Consider the following 24,032-nt stretch of genomic DNA (forward strand, 5'->3'; position numbering starts at 1 on the left):
GTCCTTCCAATGAATATTCAGGGCTGATTCCCTTTAGGATGGACTGGTTTGATCTCCTTGCAGTCCAAGAGACTCTCAAGAATCTTCTCCAACACCATAGTTCAAAAGCATCAATTCTTTGGTGCTTAGCTTTCTTTATGGTCCAACTCTCACATCCATACATGACTACTGGAAAAACCATAACTTTGACTAGATGAACCTTTGTTGGCAAAGTAATGTCTCTGCTTTTTAATATGCTGTCTAGGTTGGTCATAGCTTTTCTTCCAAGAAGCAAGCAAGTGTCTTTTAATTTCATGGCTGCAGTCACCATCTGTAGTGATTTTGGAGCCCAGAAAAATAAAGTCTGACACTGTTTGCACTGGTTCCCCATCTATTTGCCATGAAGTGATGGGACCAGATGCCATGATCTTAGTTTTCTGAATGTTGAGCTTTAAGCCAACTTTTTCACTCTCCTCTTTCACCTTCTTCAAGAGGCTCTTTAGTTCTTCTTCACTTTCTGCCATAAGGGTGGTGTCATCTGCATATCTGAGGTTATTGATATTTCTCCCGGCAATCTTGATTCCAGCTTGTGCTTCCTCCAGCCCAGCGTTTCTCATGATGTACTCTGCATATAAGTTAAATAAGCAGGGTGACAATATACAGCCTTGACATATTCCTTTCCTAATTTGGAATCAGTCTGTTGTTCCATGTCCAGTTCTAACTGTTGCTTCTTGACCTGCATATAGGTTTCTCAAGAGGCAGGTCAGATGGTCTGTTATTCCCATCTCTTTCAGAATTTTCCACAGTTTGTTTTGATCCACACAGTCAAAGGTTTTGGCATAGTCAGCAAAGCAAAAGTAGATGTTTTTCTGGAACTCTCTTGCTTTTTCGATGATCCAGCAGATGTTGGCAATTTGATCTCTAGTTTGTCTGCCTTTTCTAAATCCAGCTTGAACATCTGAAAGTTCTCGGTTCATGTGCTGTTGAAGCCTGACTTGGAGAATTTTGAGCATTATTTTGCTAGCGTGTGAGATGAGTGCAACTGTGTGGTAGTTTGAGCATTCTTTGGCATTGCCCTTCTCTGGGATTGGAATGAAAACTGACCTTTTCCAGTCCTGTGGCCGCTGCTGAGGTTTCCAGGTTTGCCAGCATAAAGGAAGCATTTCTGGAGCCCTGGTGCGTGCCAGGCCCTGTCCCCGGGACGCTCACTCTGAGTCTCCAGGGCCGCAGCCATTACTGTTTACTAGCCGTGTGACCGCATGTGCAGAAAGGCACGGTGTGCAGGGGGTGCTTATTGAGATGGGGGCCTATTGCCTAGTTCTCCAACATCCCTGACGGTGTGGGAGCACTGGTATTCTTCAGAGAACTGGAGGCGCAGAGAGCCACGCTGGAGCTCACACAGCTGTCCCGGCCAGAGTCTGGGCTCAAGTCTGGGGGCCAGCAGGGCTGTTACATAGGCCCCTCCTTGCCAGCATCAGTCTCCCTGACTGTGCAGTAAGGGGCCTCTTTCTTTTTCTGGCTGCGCCGGGTCTCAGTGGGAGCACATGGGATATCTTCACTGCCACGTGGAGGACCTTCCGTTGCGGTGGCGTGGGGGATCTCGTTCCCTGAGCAGGGACCAAACTCAGGCCCCTTGCGCTGGGAGCATGCAGTCTTACCCCCTGGACCACCAGGGAAGTCCCTGAGAGGGTTTCCTGACCTCTGAGCTCTGTGGGCCACGAGCAAGGGTGGCCACCTTGTCCCGCGTCGCTGTCCCTCCTGTGTCTCCTCTGGACTGCCCCCAGTCCCTCCCCGCCAGGCTTCAGAGCGTGGCCGCCTGGTCCCTGAGCTCCTCCCAGGGCCAACACTGCAGCTGCGGGCAGCACGTCTCGGTCTGCAGACGCCTCTTAGCTCCGCTGACAGCTGCACGTTTCCCGGGACGCGGAGCGCCCCAGCTCTTGGAGAGGCGCGAGCGGAATCCCGGGCTTGCTGTCCTGGCGTGCGAGGAGCTGACGATCTGCTAACTGCTGGGGACACCTGTTTTCTGATGAAAACTTGGCCTGTGGGCCCTCCCTGTTTGGCTCCTCCAGCTGTGGAGCAGATGGAGCAGCTGGGCCCGAGTAGGGTGGGTGGGGTTGGGGGTGGGCGTCTGGGGGAGCCGAGTTGGTCAGCGGGAAACTAGAACTGGAGGCACAGAGCTTGGTGGGGGGGCGGTGGGGGGGTTCCAGGTTGCAGAGCTCCACCCATCTCAGCAAAAACTGCAGGGCCGGCAGAGCCTGACTTGGCGGCGATGTCCGCCTCTGAGGCTGGTCATCACAGCGCCCCAGATCCCGCCACTTGGTGGTCGGGGGCGGTGGAGGCTGGGCTCTGGGAGGGGATCCCATGGTGACAGATGTTCTGGATACTTCTTGCTCCTGGCCAGCAGGTGCTCAAATCGCCTGCTCTTTCTGCCCCCTCCACTCCTGATCAGCTGAGGGGGAGGAGGGAGCGAGGTGCAGTGAGGCCCAGCCACAGACTGGGGTGAAGTCTGGACAGGTCTGTGCACCCCACCCTCAGGCCTGTGACCTCTCCTCTGACCCCAGCACCCCACCAGGCCTCCCGGCCTCTCCAGGTCTCCAGACTCTGAGGGTCTCCCTCCCCATCCTGTACACGCCACAAGGCCAGTCTTCCTGAAGACGATCTCATCTCATGTCACTTCCTGGTCCCAAAGCTGCAGTGACCGGCTTCTGTCCACAATACAGAAGCCAAGTTCGAGGTCTAGTGGGGGAAGCGCTTTCTGCCTCAGATCCTCCTCAAATGCCATCTCCTCCTGGAATCCTGCTGATGCCTCCAGGACACCTGAGCCCCATCTCACCCGACTCGGGACCAAGTTACACGGCTGCCTATTCAGAGAAGGCTGTTGGAGGCTGGGGACCTGGTCAAAGCCATCTTTCATGCCCACCCATCCCCTGCACAGGTGTGCAGACCTGGTTGCTACTCAGGAAATGTCAGCAGCTCCTTTTACTTTGAAATTTCAACAGCAGAAAATCTAGCTTTGTGGTTTTGGCTCATGAAATGTAATTTGCTGTGTATCAGAAGGTTCATGGGAACTTGATTCCTAATGTTAAAAAGTAAAATCGTGACTCATATACAAATATAATATAAACACATATCAGAGTCTACTGAACTCATTCATTAAGTGAGGGAACCAGCAAGATGTTATCATCAGGTGAAAGGAGAACTCCAAGGTCAGACACATTTACAGAATAGAAATGTTGAAATGAACTTGGAGGCAAAACTGGTTTTTCCACTGTGGGGGAGGGTTGTCCCAGGACATGAATTATGTGCATTGCTATCAATCTTCTACTATATTGCAAAAGAACTCAAAGACAATATAAGGCCCAGGAAGTGAAAAAGTGAGAAAATGTTAGTGGCTCAGTCCTGTCTGACTCTTTACAACCCCAAGGACTGTAGCCCTCCAGGCTCCTCTGTCCATGGAATTCTCCAGGCAAGAATATTGGATTTGGTAGCCATTCCCTTCTCCAGGGTTATCTTCCAGACTCAGGGATCAAACCCAGATCTCCCGCACTGCAGGCAGATTCTTTACCACCTGAGCCACAGGGAAGCCCATAAGGCCCAGAGCCCCCCAGAATTCAGAATCAGATAACCTAGAGGGGTGTGTACCAAAGGTGCATATAGCTTTCCATTGGCGACACCAGGAATGTTTTTTTTTTTTGCTTAACCCAGTTTTCATTCCACACATAGCTCACAACTGGAGACAACCCAAATGTCCATCAATAGAATAGATAAACCACCATATGGTAAATTCATACAGTGTAGTGATATTCATTTTGCATGCCACAGATGCATGCAACAAGATGGATGCAGCTTGCAGACTTAACGTTGAGTGAAAGAGGGTGACACAGAAGGATACCTGCTATAGGCTGAATCCTGCCCCCTGAGGATATCCAGTGCTTCCCTGGGATCTGTAAATGTTAGCCTATTTGGAAAGGTCTTTGAAGATGTGATAGATTAAGGATCATGAGATGGGGGGTTTATCCCGGACTATCTGGCTGGGCCCTAAACACCATCATGAGTGTCCTTATGTAAGAATCAGAGGGAGGCTTCACACAAATACAGCAAAGACCATAGACCGAGGCAGAGGTTGGAAAGAAGCAGTGACAAGCAAAGGAGCATCAAGAAATGCAGGCAGCCGGCAGAGGCAGAAGAGACAAGGGCCCTCCAAGGAGACCCAGAGTTGCCGACGCCTAGGGGTTGGACTTGCCGCTTCCAGAACTGTGAGATGATATGTTCCTGTAGCTGTAAGCCATTCAGGTTGTGGTAACTTGTTACCGCGGCCCTTGGAAATCAATACGATAGAATTCCACTTGTTTAAAGTTCAAAATCGGCCCATATTCATCCTGAGTTAGAGGTCAGAATGTGGTGACCCTTGGGGAAGTTACAGTGTTGGCAAGGGAGAAGGGAGATGTGGCAAACAGCTCAAGTTCTTTTTCCTGACCTTCAGGTTTTTTGTATTTCATTGAGTCATATACTTATTTTGTGTACTTTTATATTACAGTGTCTAATATATTAAATTAGTCTTCAATGTTAGAGTGTCTCGTCCTCTGTGAAGTTCTTACAGGGCTGGCGTTAGGATCTAAATGATGTTGAGACCTGTTTGAATTGTAAAGGCCAAAACGGATGCAATGTGAATGCCCTTCACAGTCATCAGGCATTTGCTGGCTGCTGGGCATCATGCCAAGCTCCCTTCATGCATTATCCCACTTAATCCCCAAAACCCATAACAGCTCCCACTTTGTAGACTAAGAAACTGAAATGTGAAGACAAACGGTTAGAAAGTGAGGAAGCCAGGATTTAAACCCAGTCTGTCTGGGGATGAGGACCGTGACTCAAGTCCTACACACATGTTGAATTATCTCTAGGCTATTAAACCATCATGGCTATTCCGATTTTTTTTTTTTAACAAAGGTACAGATCATCATTATTGTAGGCTATCAGAGAAGCCCATAGTAGGCTACCATTTGTGGTATATATAAAAAGAGAATCGAAAGAACCAATCAGGTTATTTTGGATCTTTGCTTATATTCATAAAATTTTGGGGGGAGGATATCAAGAAACTCAATGTATTTAGTTGCAGTTGGGAAGAGGAACTACAGCAAGGGAGCTGGGGTAGAGAAGGCGCTTCCTGAACTTTCAAACATGTGAATGTATTGGAAATTTATTCAGAAGCAAAAAGGAACAAAGATTTATATGAATAAAAACCACCAGAGAATTACGTGAACAGCTTTACGCCACTGGTTTTGAGAACATGAACACTTTTCTACAAAAATATAACTCCGTAAAAATGATATGGGAAGACAAAGAAATTGTCTAGACTTAGAACGGTTAATGTTGTGCTTACTTTAACACCTGCATCCCCATCTCTTCCAAGACCGCCGGGGAGTACCGGGAAGGCAGGGCTTCTGTGTTTTTCTCACCACTGTCCAGCTCAAGCCCAGCACTGTCCCTGGCACGCTGTAGATACGTGCTGCATGAAGGCTGGACCTCTGGGCTAAGCCAAGCCTTGGGATGGGATGAGGGGAGCGCTAATGGATCACTCGGCCACGCTCTGAACAGCCGCCAGGAGCATCCACCACCCCGACGGCCCGCGGGAAGCCTGACGCATGCGCAGTGCCTGCCCGAGGCCAGTCGGGTGGTACAGCGCCTGCGCGATTCCGGGCCGGGGCGGGTGGGGGGACGTGAACAGGGCAGCGCGGCCGGCGCCTCCGCAGCGACGCGTGTGGGCGGGGCCCGCGCCGCGCCTGCGCAGTCCTCGGCGGCCGTGGGGGGGCCGGACGAGAGGCGGGCCCGGGGGCGGGGGCGCCGTGAGGGAGGCTGGGCCGGGCTGGGCCGGGCGGACGGCGCCGCGGGCTTGGCTGCCGCCCTGAGGCCGGACTCAACGGATTCGGGCCGCGCCACCGGGCGAGCTCGCCGCCCGGCCCCAGCCCGCGGAGCCAGCGAGCGAGCGAGGCGGCGGCGGCGGCGCGCGGTAAGAGCCTGCTCCGGGCCCCCTCAGCACGAGCCACGGCCGGCGCGCCTCTTCGCCTCAGCGCCGCCCGCGCGGCCCGGCCCCGGCGGCCCCGCGGACCCCGGCGGCCCGCGCCTGCGCCGTCCCCTCCCGGGCCCCCCGGCCCGGCGCGCGCCTGCGCCGGCCGCTCCAGGGCCCCGGAGCCTCCCGCGAGGCCGCCTGGCTGGCAGCCTCGCCCCCCGCCCTCGGCCGCCCCGGGCAGGGCCGGCTTCGCGCGCGCGCCCGGCGGCGCCCTCCCTTCGCGCCCCAGGAGCGGCCGGGGCCACCGCTCCACAGCCCCTGGCCGGCGGTGCTCTGGCCCCCCATCCCCCGGCTGGCTCCCTGGCCTCGGGCCTCCTGCGGGCTCCGCTTCCGCCGGCCGCGCGCCCCCGTCCCTCCACCCCCACCTGCGCCCGGCTCTCTGCTGGCGGGGTCAGCCCGGGGCGGACGGAGGGTCCTTAATTCTCCATACCCGGATCATTGCTTCAGGTTGAAGGTGAACACTCTTGTGTTGTTGCCGAGGAAATCTTTGCATTTCCCGCAGTCCGGTCATTGTATGGCTTCAGTGGTTAACGCTTGAGACATCAGAGTTGGTCTCTGGGCAGCTCCCTTTGAGATAGATGACTTGGGAAAAAGAAATCAGTGTCCACATAGTTTCGGCCTGCTTAACAAAACCAAGGAAGAATGTCTGTGATCAGTCAAACGCAAGTGAATCTGGGTTTGCCGATGCCCTTGGTAATTCGCCGGCAAGCACGCGAGGACCCGAGGAAAATGACCATAAATTCGTCGTCCTGTATCGATTATGGGGGAAATGTCTGTTTTTTGTTTTGTTTTGTTTTGTTTTTTTTTTAAAGCATCTCCAGACATTGATAATGTTTCATAAATTTTCAAGAGATGCAAGAAACTACAGATAACGTTTGCTGTCACCCCCGGAGCTGCATCTTGACATGAAATCAGAGCCTGGGGTTTTGGTAGATACCAGCAGACCTCAGTACCTTATGGATAGCTTATTAAGTAAAGACATCGATGAAGAGTGTACGGTGTGAGAAGTAGGGTATTAACCTGGGTAAGATTTTTTTTTTCCTATAAAGAGATAGCTGGTCCACTAATTTTTTTTCCTCTGCGAAGATGTCTCCTTTCCTCCTTTAAAGACTGCACTCCAAGCAGTCTTTAAAGACTCAACTGGAGACAGCTGGTGGACGCTCTTTAATTGCCTGTGCACATTCTAGGTATGTAGGGATTTTCTTGACCTTCATTTTCGGTAAGACTGAATATTGTGCCGTGGTAGAGCTTTATCACTGCGCACCGTGGCAACAGTCCAGATACCTGAGTGTCCAGTTCTGCATCATAGTGAGTGGGAAGTGATTACAGCGGTTGTGGTTAAGGTGAGGCCTGTATCAGAATTTCTATTTTAAACTTAACTTTTGGGATTTGGGGGTGTGTATCTGCTGTTGAGTCCTCTTGAGATGGGATTTCTCTGAGGCAGAGGTTCTCTTTATAGCTGACTCGACCCAGTTCCTCTTGTATTTCAGATGCATGTGTGCGTGCTCAGTTGTGTCTGACTCTTCACAACTGGTGGACTGTAGCCCGCCAGGCTCCTCTGTCCGTGGAATTTTCCGGGCAAGAATACTGGTGTGGGTTGCCATTTCCTACTCCAGGGGGTCTTCGCGACCCAGGAATAGAACCCCCGTCCCCCACATAGGCAAGAGGATTCTTTACTACTAGTGCCACCTGGGAAGCCCGTATTTCAGATGACTCAGATGATAATACTGCTTTGGTTCAAAATAATTATCAGGGTTGGGTTTCAAAATACATTAAGACTTGGTGTATAACCATATACAGATTTAAATCACGTGGCTCACTTATGCATAGTTACGATGCAGTAGAGGGAAAGTGACAAGGTGTCAGGAGGCAAGATAAACTCTCTTTGTGGCTTTGGGCTGGTCAGTTTTCCTTTCTGGGCTTTGTTTCCCCATCTGTAAAGGTGGGGTTTGGAAGTGGAGATGGAAGGACTCTGCTTGAGGTGTCAGTTTTAATGTTCAGTGGCTCCTTGCCTACTTAATCCTCTTCAGCCAGAGGTAGAACTGGGCCTTCTCACCAATTCCATGACATTGTGGGTCCTTCCTTAAAGATTGGAGAGGTGGTGTCATAAAGTTGGTGTGAACAAACCTCAGAAACTCTTGGTCAGGCTGTGAAACGAAGTGTTGAGTGGGCTTCAGTGTATTTAACAAGGACAGTATAGAGAGTTTTTTGTAAAACTAAATTTATTCAACTAAAAGGCTGTTCTTTCTAAAAATGTCATTTTCTTGATGTTAAAGCATCTTTTATGATATGATGGTGATAGTAAATGTTGGTATATGGGATTGTAAATGGCATCTACGAGGTTTGTTCCCTTATCACAATAAGATATTTTTAGAAAAAAAGAGAACCTAGAATCTATTGTTTTGCTATTGCAGTAAGGGAGTTTAGGAAAAAGTTCCTGGGGCTTTTGCGGCTAAGAAGATTAAAACATAGATTACTTTTTAAGAGTAGATAGAAAAAAAAAACAAAAATAGTAGATATGAGTTTACTTTGTGGTAATTCATTTGTCACAAGCCACAGGCAACCAAGGAGGCTCTGTCATGTAGTAAAGATACTTCTCTTCTGATCACCCTTTCTACCAGATATAAAATGTCAGGATGTATGTGTGTGTGTGTGTGTGTGTAAGCCCAGGGTTAGGGGTGTGTGTGTGTGTAAGCCCAGGGTTAGGGGTGTGTGTGTGTGTGTGTGTGTGTAAGCCCACGGTTAGGGGTGTGTGTGTGTGTGTAAGCCCAGGGTTAGGGGTGTGTGTGTGTGTGTGTGTGTAAGCCCAGGGTTAGGGGTGTGTGTGTGTGTGTGTGTGTGTGTGTAAGCCCAGGGTTAGGGGTGTGTGTGTGTGTGTGTGTGTGTGTGTAAGCCCAGGGTTAGGGTGTGTGTGTGTGTGTGTGTGTGTGTGTGTGTGTGTAAGCCCAGGGTTAGGGGTGTGTGTGTGTGTGTGTGTGTGTGTGTGTGTGTGTAAGCCCAGGGTTAGGGTGTGTGTGTGTGTGTGTGTGTGTGTGTGTGTAAGCCCAGGGTTAGGGGTGTGTGTGTGTGTGTGTGTGTGTGTGTGTGTGTGTGTGTGTGTGTGTGTGTGTGTGTGTGTGTGTGTGTGTAAGCCCAGGGTTAGGGGTGTGTGTGTGTGTGTGTGTGTGTGTGTGTGTGTGTGTGTGTGTGTGTGTGTGTAAGCCCAGGGTTAGGGGTGTGTGTGTGTGTGTGTGTGTGTGTGTGTGTGTGTGTGTGTGTGTGTGTGTGTGTGTGTGTGTGTGTGTGTGTGTGTGTGTGTGTGTGTGTGTGTGTGTGTGTGTGTGTAAGCCCAGGCAGGGGAATTCCTCCTGGTGGTTGGAATTGTTAGTATTGAATAGACTGGCTGCTGAGGTAAAGAACCCCTGTGGGGATTCGCTGTCAGCTGGGAAATCTTTCAGTATTGTGGCCCCAGTCTTTTGCTGTGAAACACCATGACCATCAAGAAATTAGGCTATGCTGATGGGAGAAGTGGCTGGCTCCATCTGTTTTAAAGTGGATGTGTAACAGATGACCTTTGTGTCCATGAAATCTTAAAAATTTTTAAAGATTTAAAAACTCTTAACAGATTTAGTTACTGTAAATTTTGTTTGTACTTACAAAACTGCAATGTATAATGTGTATCAGACATGGATTTTTAAAGTGTCTCAAAATATTATAATCCCTAATTCTTGAAATACTCATTTTTGCCTTGGAGGACAGACTGCTCTCACTCACCTCTGAGTGCTCCAGTTTCAGGGGAGAACGCAGGAACTCTGTACAGGACATTTGTCCACAAGAAAAGAGGGCAGAGGTGTTTTTCCTGACCTTTCCTCACATCCTCATTGTCGTCCTGTCTTTACTTCTTTGGTTAAATCCTGAGGTTTGCTCCTGCCTGTCTTTCTAAAATGTTAATCTGCTCAAAGTTACTGACCCTCCTCTGGCACAATTTAAAATCCTTCAATGACCCCCCCTCCCCCCCGCCGGTATTCACAATCAGATCTGCCCCTATAGCCCTGGCCCCGCGTCTCTTTAGGCATCCCCTCCAGAGCCTTGGTGAGCTCTTGGTCCCTGAGGCTTTCCCCATCTCCTGCTGGAATGCTCTTCCTTAACCTCGTCCTTCAGAACTCTGCTCAGAGTCCTCTGCCTGCAGGGCCTCCCTTGCCCTGTCTTCTGCAGGCCTGTCCAGCCCCCTCGCCTTAGGGTTTGGTCCCCGGTGTCTGACACAGAGCAGGGCGCAGAGACCCTCAGGCCCGGCCTCCGAGGACAGGGCTCACTTAGCCCCTGCCCCTCGAGAGGTCCACTGGCCTTGCCAGCCCTGCGACACCTTCCAGCCACGCACACCAACTTGCAGAGTCCATTTAATTGTGTTTTAGTGTCTAATTCAAATCTAACTTCTTGACAGAGGAGACTCTCTAATGTCTATTTTATCAACCAGAAACGAGGTGGGCATCATCTTTACTTGCATACTGTCTCCTTTCCCCTCCTTCTGCCTTGTGATTTTTTAAAAATCTGATGAATGGTAAAATTTTAAGAAATGAAGATATCAAATATCAAGTTTGTCTTTTGTGCATATAGCCAGGGAAAACAGGAATGTTAAAGGAAAAAAAAAAAATAAAGGGGAAAAAATACTTCATCTCTTAAAAAAAACTCCAAAAAACCCATATTACACTCATTTTCAAAAGAACTTGAGTTTATTAAAAAAAAAACACACAACAGAGATCATGATTAAGTTTAGAAAACAGGCAAACTGGCAACAGGGTTAAAATTTGTCAAGAAATACTTGTTTAAAATGAAAGTTGTCCCTTTCTTCCTCTCTCCCTTCTCGTGTTCTTGGATAAAGTCCCAACTCAGCCATTTTCTTGGGACACCTTGTCCCCTGGGAAGTCCTGAGGCAGTTTGTTAAAGCTGCTTTCTTCCCCAGCAGCCACAACTGGACTCCTTTCTCCCATGAAGGACCCCTCTTCTCCGGCGCAGGAGACGCCAGTGTCCCGAGTCCCACTCCTTTCTTTCCCCGGAGGCGTCTCCTGGTCATGGTTGTGCTCACCAGGCCCAAGAGTTCTTGAGCAGGAGATACTGAGTTTTCTCCTTGCATACCTTCTTTTTAAAAACAAAAAACGAACAAAAAAACCTTGATGGGTTTGTCTCAGTCTTTCCTTGGCCTCACAGCTTGCCAGATCTTAGTCCCCTGACCACAGATTGAACTTGGGCCCCCAGCAGTAAAAGCACCAAGTCCGACCCCTGGATGCCAGGGAATCCCAGGGTTCAGGTCAGTCTTAATCTTCTGTCCCGGCTTCTTGTTCCTCCCTCTCTCTGGCGTCGGCGTTTTCTGCAGACCCCATCACGTCATTCCGCTTCCTCAGGTGCGCTTTGTCTAGTGTGATACATCATCTGCTGGGTTTTTCAACCCTGCCTCCTTCAGTTTTATTTTTATTTTTTGGCTGCACTTCGAGGTTTGCAGGCTTAGTTCCCCAGCCGAGGGTGGAACTTGCACCCCCTGCACTGGCAGCTCAGAGTCTTAACCGCTGGATCACCAGGGCAGTCCCTGGTTTATTCCGCTTTTGGCTGTTACGGATTATGCTGCTGTGAACCTCCGTGTACAAAGTTCTGTGTGGACAGGCGTATTCTGTGGTCTTAGATGTGTACCTAGGAGTGGGGTCGCTGGGCCCTGTCGTAGCGACGTTAAGCCTGTGGAGTCACCACCAGCTGTTCTCCACAGCCGCTCTGTGCACCGCCCCCCCATCCCACGCCACGCTCTCCGTTCCCCACTTCCTAATCGGTGTATGGGCGTTCAGGGGATGCTTTGAAAAACATGGGGCGTTTTTGGTCCTTCTGCTTTTTGTTTTTCTCACCCACTCGATACTTCCGGAAAATTCTTTCAAATCAGCTCGTACCATTCTGACTCATTATGATAATATTCCATAGTGCAAATATACTGTGTATTGATTCAGTTCAACAGAAAGTAAGAGGCTGCTATGTATCAGGCACCGATTTAGGCTCGGAGGCAATAAAACAAGATGCCCTGTGTTCTTAGAGTTTACTTTCTAGTAGGGGTGCGGGTGGGACATCAAGAAATGACAGGTAGCACAGCCTAGGGTTTTACCAGGGCAGTCTGAGTCTGACAGCTTTCGGAGGAGCGCATATGGCTAGATGGCCCTAAATGTTGTTGCAGGTTACTTTAAGGAGAAGGTAGAAACATTTTCGTAAAATAAAAAATAGGAAAAAATAAATAAAAGACCTAACTGGTTAATGTGGTTGTGGAGATCTGAGAGGTCAACAGACGAGTCAGTTGGTGTTGGAGTCGTTGGTGACGAGTTAGCACATTTATGAATTGCATCCAAGTCCTCGTACTCCAATACTTTGGAAAAGACCCTGATGCTGGAAAGATTGAAGGCGGGAGGAGAAGGGGATGACAGAGGATGAGGTGGTTGGATGGCATCACCGACTCTACAGACATGAGTTTGAGCAAACTCTGAGAGTTGGTGATGGACAGGGAAACCTGGCGTGCTGCAGTCCATGGGGTCAAAAGAGTTGGACACGACTGAGCGACTGAACTGAACCTCTGGTGCCGAGTGATAGACACCCCTCCCCAGGAACCAGGTGAAGGGTGTGGGGCGCTTTCTGATGGGTGCCGCTGAGAGGACTTTTGGGGGACATGGCAGAACCTCCAGCGCAGTCTTGTTTTCTTCCTGGACTTTCTGTATTTGTTATGTTGCCCTTTGAATTATTGAGGCTGTCCCTCCAGTAAAGCTACTTTAAATTACTCAAGGTGAAGCCTAGGGAAAACAGTTTGGATCATCTGAAATGGTTAGGCCTGAGGGCGTTCCCTCCAGCGAGGGCAGCTTTGTATTGACATGCAGCCTAGCTGGGCCTGCACTGATCCTTCTGTGTTGGCTCTAAGGGTTACCCGGTTAAAATAAATGTTTTGATTTGTTTTTTTTTAATTTTACTTTGAAATGAAGTTAGAAATGCACATTTAGATGCAGTTACTCACCCTTCATGTTACCCATCCAGGTGACAGGCCAGCTCCGTCATCATGGGATGCTGGTCATCTGTTGAGTAATCAGAATGTCACTCTAAGGAATAAAATATTATCCCGCAGAAGTTTTTGGGGGCAGTTCAGTTACTAATGTGCCTTGTGTTTTGAAAAAGCATCAAAACGCGGCCTGCAAGTTTATGTTGAAGTAACATTTCTGAAGGTCTAGTATAACATAAATACCAGCGGGGGCGCTGTCTCTCTGGGCAGGGGTCTCCTCTCCCCTGGTTCTGCTGCTTGCTCTCCTCACACCCCCACCACACATGTGCTCAGTGGGGCTGGGTTCCAGCACTTTGTTTATGAAGCTAATTCGGTTCATACGATTTATGAGGTTTGGGTTATTAGTACTGTGAAACCTAGTGAGCCTGCATGGCAGCATGGTTGAAAAGCCCTACATTTCACGGGTCCCTTTCATCATACAGGGTCCTCTCACAACACATTTCACAGTAGTTAGCATGACTTACTTTCCTTATTTCACAGATGAGGCTGAGAACACAGAGTTAGCCAGGGCCACCCTTGACTTTGAGCCCAGGTCTCCTGTGTTCTTTTCAGTGATCCGCTGCTGCTCCACTGGAGTGCGTCTGCCGTGTGGTGAAGGAGCCGAAGTGCCATTCGGCCTGGAGAAGAGAAGACGGGGTCGGGCATTGTTTTCCGTGTGATTGAATTGTCTGAAGAGCTTTCGGGAAGTCCTCCAGGAAGGAGGACTGGATTTATCTTGTGCTGCTTTGGCAGGTCCCCTAGTAAATGGTGGTCACAGCCGCGCTGACGTGCGGCTCCACGTGTGAGAACCTGCCCGAGAACTGCAGGGCCACCTGGTGACCAAGGCCGCCGGGTGTGGCAGGACGGCGGGCAGGGGGCCGAGCGCGGTGCCCCGGCCTCACAGGTCCGCCCCGCCCCCCTCTGCCCGCTTCCTCTGCTGAGCACTTGCCGGGGCCCCGTCTCCTCTTCCGAGCCTCGCACCTCTTCTCCCTGAAGCCCCTCAGAGGCAAGTCTTAAATACGGGATGGTCATCTGATAGTAGTTACTGATGACTTCGGTTCATTTTTCTCACGTATGCAGTCTGTCTTCACTCCTTCCATGTTTTAAGTAAAGTGACAGGTATGGCTTTGGAATTTATCATTTTTTCTCCAATGCTGTTTCTGTAGGGATTTTTTTTTTTTAAGCTGGAAATAAAAATTGAAGGCAGGGGATTTATTGTATGAGAGTCTCTGCTGAACGGCTAACGCAGGGTTTCCTTTCTCACCCAGGGTTTATCATCCTCAGAGCTGACCCCCCAAGGTCCCTGTGCTGTTTCACTCCTCGTCGCATGTGATTGCCGATGGCGTGGGCACTGTGTTTGTCTGGCCAGGGCATCCTGCGGGTGGGGAGAGGGTGGTCAGCCACGGCCGCGTCTGTATCAAGGCCACAGAGTGACTTCCGAGAAGGCTTCTCCATCCCTGAACTGCTTTGCAGGTGAAGCTTCAGAGCGCAGTGAGCTCAAGGGGGAAAGGCCTGTCACCTGTCAAGGAGCTGGTTAATTTTTGCACAGCAGTTTCTGTTTTGTCTTTTATCTACCCTGTTGTCAGGAGCCTGGAGCTTAGACACGTTTGCTCTGCTGCGTCGTCAGAAGCGAACCAGGGACGTTTCAGGCGACTGAGGCTGGAATGGATGGATGGGTGGCTGCCCTGAAAAGGAGAGTCCCTCAGGAAAGAGGCCAGTGAGAAAGTGAGCCCGGCGAACTCCCTTGCGAAAAGCTCCCTGTGACGCTCCCCCACTGTTCCCTGGGGGCCCCAAGAGCTGGAGCGCGGTGCCTGTCTGAGGGTCTCACTAACCCAGCTTAGTGCGAGAAGACCCGGTTCACCTGTGTCTGCCGGTGACCTCCCAGCCCAGCCCCACGCGGGCGGGAGCCTCTGCTGAGGGGCGGGCCCGGCCATGCAGTTGGCGTGGGGGCCTCGCTGATTTCTAGCCGCCTCAGAATCTGTTGCTGGATAACTTGCACTCACTAGTGCTCTTCCTGCCTTCTGGACCTTTTGAAGTTTGAAAAAGGCTGTTTGGAAAGAGGAAGTAAGCAGTCAGGATGAGGGGATTCGCCTCTGTGGGGCAGGGAGGAAGTCTGCAGGGCCCCGTTTGGCGGGACTCGCGGCCTCCACCCAGAGGTGCGAGAACCGGCTCCTGGACATGAGTACTGTGTCCAGAGTCGTGCAGCCAGCATGCGGGGGGGCTGCCCGTGAGCCTGAGCGGTCCGAGCGCTCTCCACGAGGGTGCCGTCTCTCTCATAGAGACCTGTTTCCTTTGTGTCCTGAAGTCCTTAGAAGGGGTGATTGTTTCTTAAAGCTGAAGTAGTTACATTACTCATTTACAGTAAATCAGGTTAGATGCGCAACGTTTTCAGAGACAGGATTTGGTCATCTGGGGGTAATGTTTTGAATCTAAGAAATAGTTTTGAAGGAATAGAATCCGAAGACCCTCCCATCAACTTGAGTTTGGGGTGAGCTGCTGTGCCCTTTGTAAGGATGTCTCTTATCCCTGATGTCTGTTACTAGTAGCCCAGAGTCTGCTAAATCAGGTAACGTTCTCAAGTTTTACTTGTTAAGAATTAGAATGACGTATCAGGAAGAAAGATTCGTTTCACATGTTCTGTTTTCTTGAAACGCGATTGCTTGTGTCGCATTGAATTTCTGATACGTGATTGAATTTGGTGTTTGGCGTGTAGTCATCACTCAGGCAGTAAAGGCAATGGCGGTCGGTGGATTGAGGTATATGGTGCGGCTCAGCGTCCCACAAGGAAGTATGCGCCGTGGCATTTGGATCTCAGAAGGAAGTGCTTGCCTCGGCTTTCCTCTCTTTCCCTCTCGCCTCCTCATCCTGCCGCTGATGAGCACCCGAGCAGAGTCCTTCACGCGGTTGCAGGACGTGGTGAGGGGCCGTGCCCAGTGTCACGGGGGTCTGGAGAGTGCTTCCAGGATTTCCGCTGCCACACAGGTCCTTCCAGCGGCGGGTCGGGCCCCTCAGGTCCTGGCTTCGATTCCGTCTCTCGGATATTCGGTTCCCCTGTCTCTGTGGTCCGTACAAGATGCGCTTGGCACTGGCTCTGCCTCGCCTCGTTTGTGGGGCCGGGAGAAGCCTGCCCACGCTGCCCTCGTGTTGACGGTGCCCGAAGGCGAGCCTTCCTGCTGTCCGGGTCCTCTGAGCTGCACCTGTCCTCGGAGACTGTTTCCAAGGAGGGGGACTTCTCACCTGGCAGACCTGGGACTTGGGGGAATAACGGGCTAGTGGGGGGCGGTGTGCGAAGCGGGTGCTGGGCCCAGCCCTGGGCCTGGTTGCAGGGCCTTGGAGGGCCCTGGCGCGGGGCCTCGGACTCTGGGTCTGGAGCCCTGTGGAGGCTGGCTGACGGCGCCTCCCTCCCTGCTGGCGAGCCTGTGTGCCTGGCTCCGGGTGGCCAGGCGAGCTCCAGGACACCAACCGCACTTAGATTGCGGGTGAAGAGCGAATACTTTTTAGTCCAAGTGCGTCCCGAAGGTTGCCGGGCCGGCGGGCAGTGAGGTGTGCTGTGGTCCCAGCGCTGGAGGCGGCGTCTCAGGCGGGAGGACGGGGCTCAGGGCAGGGAGGCAGCGTGGCCGCGGCCTGGGTGGGTGACCCCGGGCGGGCTTGGGCCTGAGGTGTGCGGGGGAGTGGGCACGCCCCGAGGGGCTGTCCCACCAGCGAGGCGGCTGTGGCGTGGAGTGCCGGGGCGCATGGGGCTCTCCAGGCTGCGCTGCTCTCCTGGCGTAGGAGAAGCTGGAACAGGGCTGGCAGGAGCGGTGGGCACGGCCTGTCGTGGGGGCCGGGCCTCGGCGTCTCACCGCGGCCGCAGCCGACACTGACGGCGGCCTGTCATGGGGAGCCTGGTCGGCGCTGCTCACGCCCTGCCCTCGGCGGCCAGCTGCGGGAGGCTCAGGTCTGCGCGCCTCCCTTGAGGGTGGGGAGGTGACCTGCTGTGTGTGGAGTCCCCACAGGCCGTGGGCCCTCAGCGTTTAGTCCCTGCCTTCCCTCTCGCCGGCGAGGTGTCGGGGGGCTGGACCATAGTGGCTTTTCGCTGTCCGTCTGGGGCTGTGGGTCTGCCTGGCAGCGAGCGAGGAGGCCACAGGAGGCCCAGGTCAGCCCCTGGGGCTCCTCACGTCTCATTCTGGGAGACCAGGGAGAGCCGCCTCTGAGCGGCTGTCCTTTCCCAGAAAGTGTGGTTGGAAGTCAGGGCTGTCGCTGGCCCGTGTCATAACTGTTCCCTGTTCCTCCAGCCGGTTCTGTTGGGCTGGCTTTCTCAGCGCAACAGGATGTCTGTGCAGATGAGACCCTGTTTATGGTCTGCTGCACAGAGATGAGCGTCTCCCTTCCCTCCTGGGTTTATAAACCAGTCTTTTCGTGCCAGTTTGTCAGCCTTGACGCTGTTGATTTTGGGGCGAGGGGTGTCCTTGAATTGTGGGATCTCTCGCAGCACCCCAGCTGTGACAACCAGCAGTGTCTCCTGACAGCGCTGCATGTCCCCTGGGGGCGGGACTGCCCACATGGTGAGCACTGCCGCATCCTCCCTGGACAAAGAAAAAGCGATCCTTTCTGTTTCCTATGAATCTTCATTTTATCTAATCAGTGAAACACGTGCTGAAAAAAGATTTCGTTTTCATTAAACTGAACTCAAGTTTTAATCTATTTTAACTTAATTTGGAAAGACTTTCTTTGTGCCATTGGCAAAACATTTCTCAAATATAAAATCTTTAGCTTTTTTTAAAGGGATTTATTATATTGTTACATTTAATTATTAGTGAATTACAAAAATGAGTATAATACTAATATTATTAGTGAATAATAATTAGTGCATAATTAGCGAATTACAAAAAAAAAGTTTCTTTATTTCAGAGTTAAAAATGTTCAAATATATCGAATTGGTATTTCTAATTAAAAGTATGGCCGACAGTTCATTTTATGAATACAGTATTGTGCAATTTTGTAACTGCCTGCCAAAAATCTGAGCTTAAAGCCATGGTTTGAAAGGGTCATGAATAAACATTTTCTTTTTGTAAATATTCAAAAACCTTGGCTGAGCGGGGAAAGGAGACTCAAAATTTCTTGCATTCTGGCTGTTTGAACTTTGGGAACTGATTTGTTTTGGACTAAATCTGGAGAAATCATTTGTGTACTATAGCCAGAAATTCTTTTAGGCTGTCTTTTTCCAGCCTTGTCACTTATCTGGAATGTTAAGTATTGGCAGTAGTTTAACGGTCTTTTAGCAGCTTGTATTAAAAAAAGAGAAGGTCTCCAGAAATGGATCTGAAGAGGTCTTAGTATAAGGTTAGGGTTTGTTTGTTTTTTGTTTTTGTTATTCTTTGCAAAGCAGTGAGAAGGAGAAGACTTACAGTTCTAAGTTTGAAAAAATGCAGGGAGCATCTAGTTTCCAGATATTCCTTGTGTTAAACCCTGCAGAATAACAGAAATCATGAATCAGTATGAGTGACGTTTTCTGTGACCAGAGAGAAGGGAAACAGACTCGCACTTTGGGATTTTTGCTGCTGGCAGTTAGTTGGCTCCCTTTTTCTTGTGTCCCGTCTGTCAGTGGTTGGAGTTTAGTGACAAGTGTGCAGACTCCGGGCAGACTGCTCACCTATCACCCTGGCCTCAGTCTCTTCTCCAGGCACGTCGGGTGGCTTCTAATCAAATGTGCTGGTCTGGGCAGCACAGCCCTCCCCCGGCAGCCTGCTCTGGGCTTTAAACAGCAGCAGCAGCAAAGCGTCTCACCCGCCTCGTTACTGTCTGACTCTCTGCCCTTCGCAAAGCCGCATTTCTGAAATGTTCTTCATCCTTGTCTCCTACTCAACCTTTTATCCCATTCCAGTGGCATCTGACTTCTCTCCAGCCTTCCCCGTGGAGCTGTGTTGGCCCTGCTTGCCATCACCCCCTTCTGGCTGACTTCAGCGTCCACTTGGGTATGTGGTCCTGTGGATTCGCCCCCCAGACCCCTCCCCGCCAGCGTGGCCAGGCAGAGAGGAGGTGGCTGTGAGGGGCGGGGGTGGAAATGGGAGAGGGGCTGTTTTTTCCTTTCCCTTCCTCTGTGGCCAGGAGAGCGTTTGGAGGGGAGCACACACTTGGGCTCAGCGGTGGAGGTGGAGGAGAGGTCCGTCGGAAGGCCGCCTTTCCTTAGGGCCAGAGTTTGCATCACTGGTTTCCGGGAGCAGGGAGAACACCTTATTAAATGTGCACATTAGTCAGTGGTCACACCCTAATTTTAAGCATGCAATAAAATCTGTCTTAAAAATGAGAAAATTTCATTTTCTCTCCCCTTCCCCTTCCCTCTCCCCACTGCTAATCACTGGTTTGTTCTCTCTGTGAGTCTTTTAAATGTTTATTTTTATTGTAACATGGGGTTGCAAAGAGTCGGACACGACTGAAGCGACTGAGCGGCAGCAACATAACCTTTAAAAATTGCGGAGCGCAATACGGCACACCTGGGGTTTCTGGAATGTTCCGGTCAAGTCGCTTCAGTCGTGTCCGACTCTCTATGACCCCGTGGACTGCAGCCCGCCCGGCTCCTCTGTCCACAGGATTCTCCAGGCAGGAATACTGGAGTGGGTTGCCATTTCCTTCTCCAGAGGATCTTCCTGACCCAGGATCAAACCCGCATCTCTTATGTCTCCTGCCTTGGCGAGCAGGTTCTTTACCACTAGGGCCACCTGGGAAGCCAAACTTATGTAACAGTAAGTGGCAACTTTGGCTTCTATTACAAATGAACTTGAAGGAACTTCCCTGGTGGCTCAGTGGATCGAAATCCACCCGCCAGCGCAGGGAACGCGGGTTTGATCCCTGGTCTGAGGAGATTCCACGTGCCGTGAGACAGCTGAGCCCGCACGACACGCTTGCACCGTAGATCCTGAGCCCCAGCACTGCTGAGCCTGTGGCCCCGACTGCTGAGGCCTCGGAGTCGTACCCACTGGACTACCAGGGAAGTCCCTCCAAGTCTGTATTTTTTTTATAATGCCTTTCTGGTTGTGTGTTAGAATTCACAGTAAGAAAGATTTGAAAAATGTATGTGTTGAGGAATTCAGAATAGAACGTCTGTTGCATTATGATTTATTCAATTAAAACATTTCAAATAGAGTTTCTTTTCAACATTTTGTTTGATTTTGTAGTACTCATCATTTTATCAATTGGTTATTTGATCCAGTTAGCAACATTTGCTCACAGTCTTCAATTTAGTTTGCTAAATTTCCATTTTCCCTTGACAGTGATTCCTTCTCAGTGTTTTAAGTCTCTTTTCTTAATTTAAAATTTTAATATTCCTACATTTTGAATGTGGAGCTTGTGAAGTAAGAGAGATAAATGTATTTAGATTGCTTGGATTGAAACCTTTTTTTGAATTTTGGTGGAGTGTTATCAATATATAACATAAAAACACCATAGCTAGTACCACACACCGTAGTTTAAACACCAAAGCAGTTTCCTTTTTTTTTTTTTTAATGGTTCTGATTCCTGGTTCTGAGGGTATGAATTGTGAGATAGAGTGTTTGAATTCCCAGTGCTCCTGGTCCATCCTCCTGGCCTTGCCAGCAAGGCTCCGAGTCAGCATGCCTTTCTCAGGGTTGTGCAGGCGGGCCTGAGGCCTCAGTCCGGGCCTCCTGATTGCCCTTCCAGGGAGCCCCCAACCATGTACCTTCAGTGTTTCCTGACATGCAGTTTTCAGTGGGAAAGAACCAGAAGCAAGTGTTGTTTGTTGACATCTGTGTGCCACAGTGTGTAATTTAATGAAGTAGTGAGTAAAAATAATCTTTAGTCATTCCTGATGAAGGGTTTCTCTGACAGAGAGTCCTTTGAGTTGCTGCTTTTGTTTTAATAAGGCATTAGTCATCGTTGGGGCATGCAGTGTGTTGTTATAAATTATGGCAGCTCACATTTGTGCCATCCTTGCTGTGGGCCACCCTGCTAAGCACTGTGGGCTCATTCTTTCATTTAATCCTCCCCAAATCCTTTTTGGTGGGTAGTATTATTACCATCCCATTTTATGGATGACGAAACTGAGATTTCAGAGAGGCTGACTTCCATGCCTCAGGATACAGATGTCATCAGACACTGCAGGTGGGGCAGTCTCCCAATGGTGGTGGTTTGGTCACTAAGGCATGTCCGACTCTTGCGAGCCCATGGACTGTAGCCCTCCAGGCAGAAATACTGGAGTGGGTTGCCATTTCCTTCTCCAAGGGGTCTTCCCGACCCAGGGATTGAACCCACATCTCCTGTGTCCTGTATTACAGACAGATTCTTTACCAACTGAACCATCAGGAAAATCTCCGAATACTGTTTTTTTAAATAACACAGTGGATTTTAAAAAATGGTCTTTTTTAGGGACTTCCTGGTGGTTCAGTGGTCAGGACTCCGTGCTCCTGCTGCTAGGAGCATGGGTTCTATCCCTGGTCGGGGAACTAGGAAGCTGCGAGCCTGGAAGTGTGTCCTAAGTAAAGAAATCAATAGAAACTGTCAATTAAGTAACAATTCCATTTTTCTTTACTGAGCCATGCAGCCTGTGAGATCTTAGTTCCCCCAACCAAGGACCAACCAGGCCCCCTGCAGTAACAGTGCAGCGTCTTACCCTCTGGACCACAGGGCGGTCCCCCCAGTTCCGTTTAAGTAGCTGTGAATACCGGTGCACCGAGTGTAACAGGAGCATGGTTCTGCGCGGAGGGGACTAGGAGGTGCATAGAGGCGCTCAAGGGGAGCAGGGGTGAGGGGCCGGGGTCCTGGTGTGGCTCCCCGCGGGAGGCCCCACGCGGGCTCCTGTCGGGCGCTGTGCTGGGGCCTGGCGGCGCTTCTCGCCAGGGACGGCCGCAGAGCTCCCCAGTGGTTTGCTGGACAGTCCTCTCAGGGAGGAGCCTTCCTGATGCAGTACAATGACAGTTACGGTAAGTTCTTCCGGTCCTTTGGGCATTATTTCTGAAACTCGGTTAGTGTGTTTTCTATGGGTGGATGGTTGGGGAGGGTGGAGTTTCTGAATCACTGAGAAAAATTGCCGTCCCCGATCCTGGGTTCTTGCTACACTTTTCTGACCTTTGAGCCCTGGTGAAATAACGTCTAGAACAAGTATGGTGGGATTTTTGTTCTCTTTGTTGGTCTGCACGTGTTCTTTTGTATAGTAACTCTGTAAATTAGGTTTTATCAACTCTTTATAGGAGAGGAAACAGCCGGAGTGTGAACCCAGCTCGAAGTCCAGTGCTGTGTGCTCTTTTGAGGCCTGGGGTGGGGTCTGTGATCTCTACCTGTAACAGCCTCATCAGTTGGGAGAATTGCATTAAATTAGAAGGGTTTTGGAGTCAGGAGATAACCGTGGAGATTCCTTAAAATTGAGCCTCCTTTTATTTTAGGTGAGGATCCTGATTGGACAAATTACTTAGATTGAAAACAGCACTTTTTACAAGGAGAACTAATGGGTTTCAAGTCAAAGTCAGAATTTCAGAACATCTCAAAGGCTGGACCTTCGGCTGAATTTGACCAAATGATAGTTGTAACAGAAACAAGTATGAATCTTTCTGAGAATATCAGTCACACAGCTGCGAAAAGGAGAATGTGGGGTGTTTACTATGCAGTTCCTTCAGTGTCTGTGTTTGGAAAGACTCACAATAAAATGTTATCAGGGAAAAAAGGAAAGCAACTTCGCAGGAGTTTGTGTGACAGGACCTTGTAGTATTAGGTGACCGTGAACTGAGCCTGAGCCTCTCGTAGCTCCTGGCCAAGCAGGTAGGAGCAGGCCAGACTCTGCTTGCAGACCGGGTCCTCTAGCGTCTGGGAGGTGGGGGTGCAGCCAGCCCATGAGGGAAGTGCGAGCCGGCCCTTAGGTCCGGGCGAGCTGTGGGCTGAGGGCGCTTCTGAGTGTGGAGCTCGGATTCGGGCGGAGGAACGGTGCTCCGGGGGTGGCGAGGCCCTTCCAGCCCCTCTCCCCGAGCCCGTCCGTGTGCCCTTCGGCCTGCCCCGCGCGGCCCCAGGTTTCTGTCGGAAGGACCACGATCAGGGCGGCGCCGCCTCAGCCCTCAGCCCCCTTCTCTGTTCTGAGCAGACTCAGGTCTGCAGGGGCCATGCGGCCGCCACCTCTGCCCTGCCCCTCCCTCCCTGCTCCAGCCGCGTCTGCGCATGTACAGACCTCAGGCTTTCAGTGGGATTTGTAAAGGGTGGGCACCTGTTCACTTGGGCACCTCATTCTTCCCCCGGACTGTGGGCACCTGAAAAGTAGGTGAAAGTGAAGTTGTGTCCGCCTCTTTGTGACTCCATGGATGTAGCCCACCAGGCTCCTCCGTCCATGGGATTTCCCAGGCCAGAATACTGGAGTGGGTTGCCATTTCCTTCTCCAGGGGAGCTTCCCGACCCTGGGATTGAACCCCGGTCTCCCACATTGTAGGCAGACGCTTTATGGTCGAGCCACCAGGGAGAAGTAGGTGTTTGTGTCTTAATCAGCTTAGGATGCCCGTGTGTTTGTTTATGCCTTGTTTCACTTGCGTCCTGTGGTGGCCCAAGGAAAGAGCAGATAAACCAAGGAGGGTCTTGGAATGCAGGGACAGAAAAACCAGACCCTTATTGTCCTTCCCTCTGCCATGTTGTAACTATTCATGGAGCAGTATCGCCTGGCTCCCCTCCTGCCCCCCAGGGAGAAGGCGTCTGCCCTCCCAGTGTACACCGCCCCCCCAGTGTACACGCCTCGTCCGATCAGCAAATGGCCCGCAGGACCCGTGTCCCGCTCCCTGTGGCCGGGTGCGGAAGTGCACTGAGGACCCCTGTCAGCGTCGGCTCTCCCTTGAGCTGGCCTGCCGATCAACAGCATCTCCCACTCTAACAAACTCTAATTCCCTCTCCCTGTGTCTCATGGCTGGAAATTCTTCTCCAGCCCGCACCCGGACCACGGACCGCGACCCTGCCCAGAGAGCTGTGTTGGGCCCGTCTTGGCACAGAACACGT

General features: G+C 51.0%; 1 protein-coding gene across 2 annotated transcripts in view; it reads left to right on the forward strand.

Moving 5' to 3' along the window:
• The first annotated feature begins 5,803 nt into the window (after positions 1 to 5,803).
• The window catches only part of SPECC1L (sperm antigen with calponin homology and coiled-coil domains 1 like), an 86,139-nt gene continuing 67,910 nt past the window's right edge, over positions 5,804 to 24,032 (forward strand). The window contains exon 1 of one of the 2 annotated variants that reach the window (XM_043901160.1): positions 5,804 to 5,986. The gene's annotated coding sequence lies outside the window, so the exon portion shown is untranslated. Of the gene's footprint in view, positions 5,987 to 7,107; positions 7,390 to 24,032 lie in introns of those variants that run through there. The other variant, XM_043901161.1, reaches the window with a different exon arrangement.

Source organism: Cervus elaphus, chromosome 5 (assembly GCF_910594005.1).
Source record: "Cervus elaphus chromosome 5, mCerEla1.1, whole genome shotgun sequence".
Lineage (NCBI taxonomy): Eukaryota > Metazoa > Chordata > Mammalia > Artiodactyla > Cervidae > Cervus > Cervus elaphus.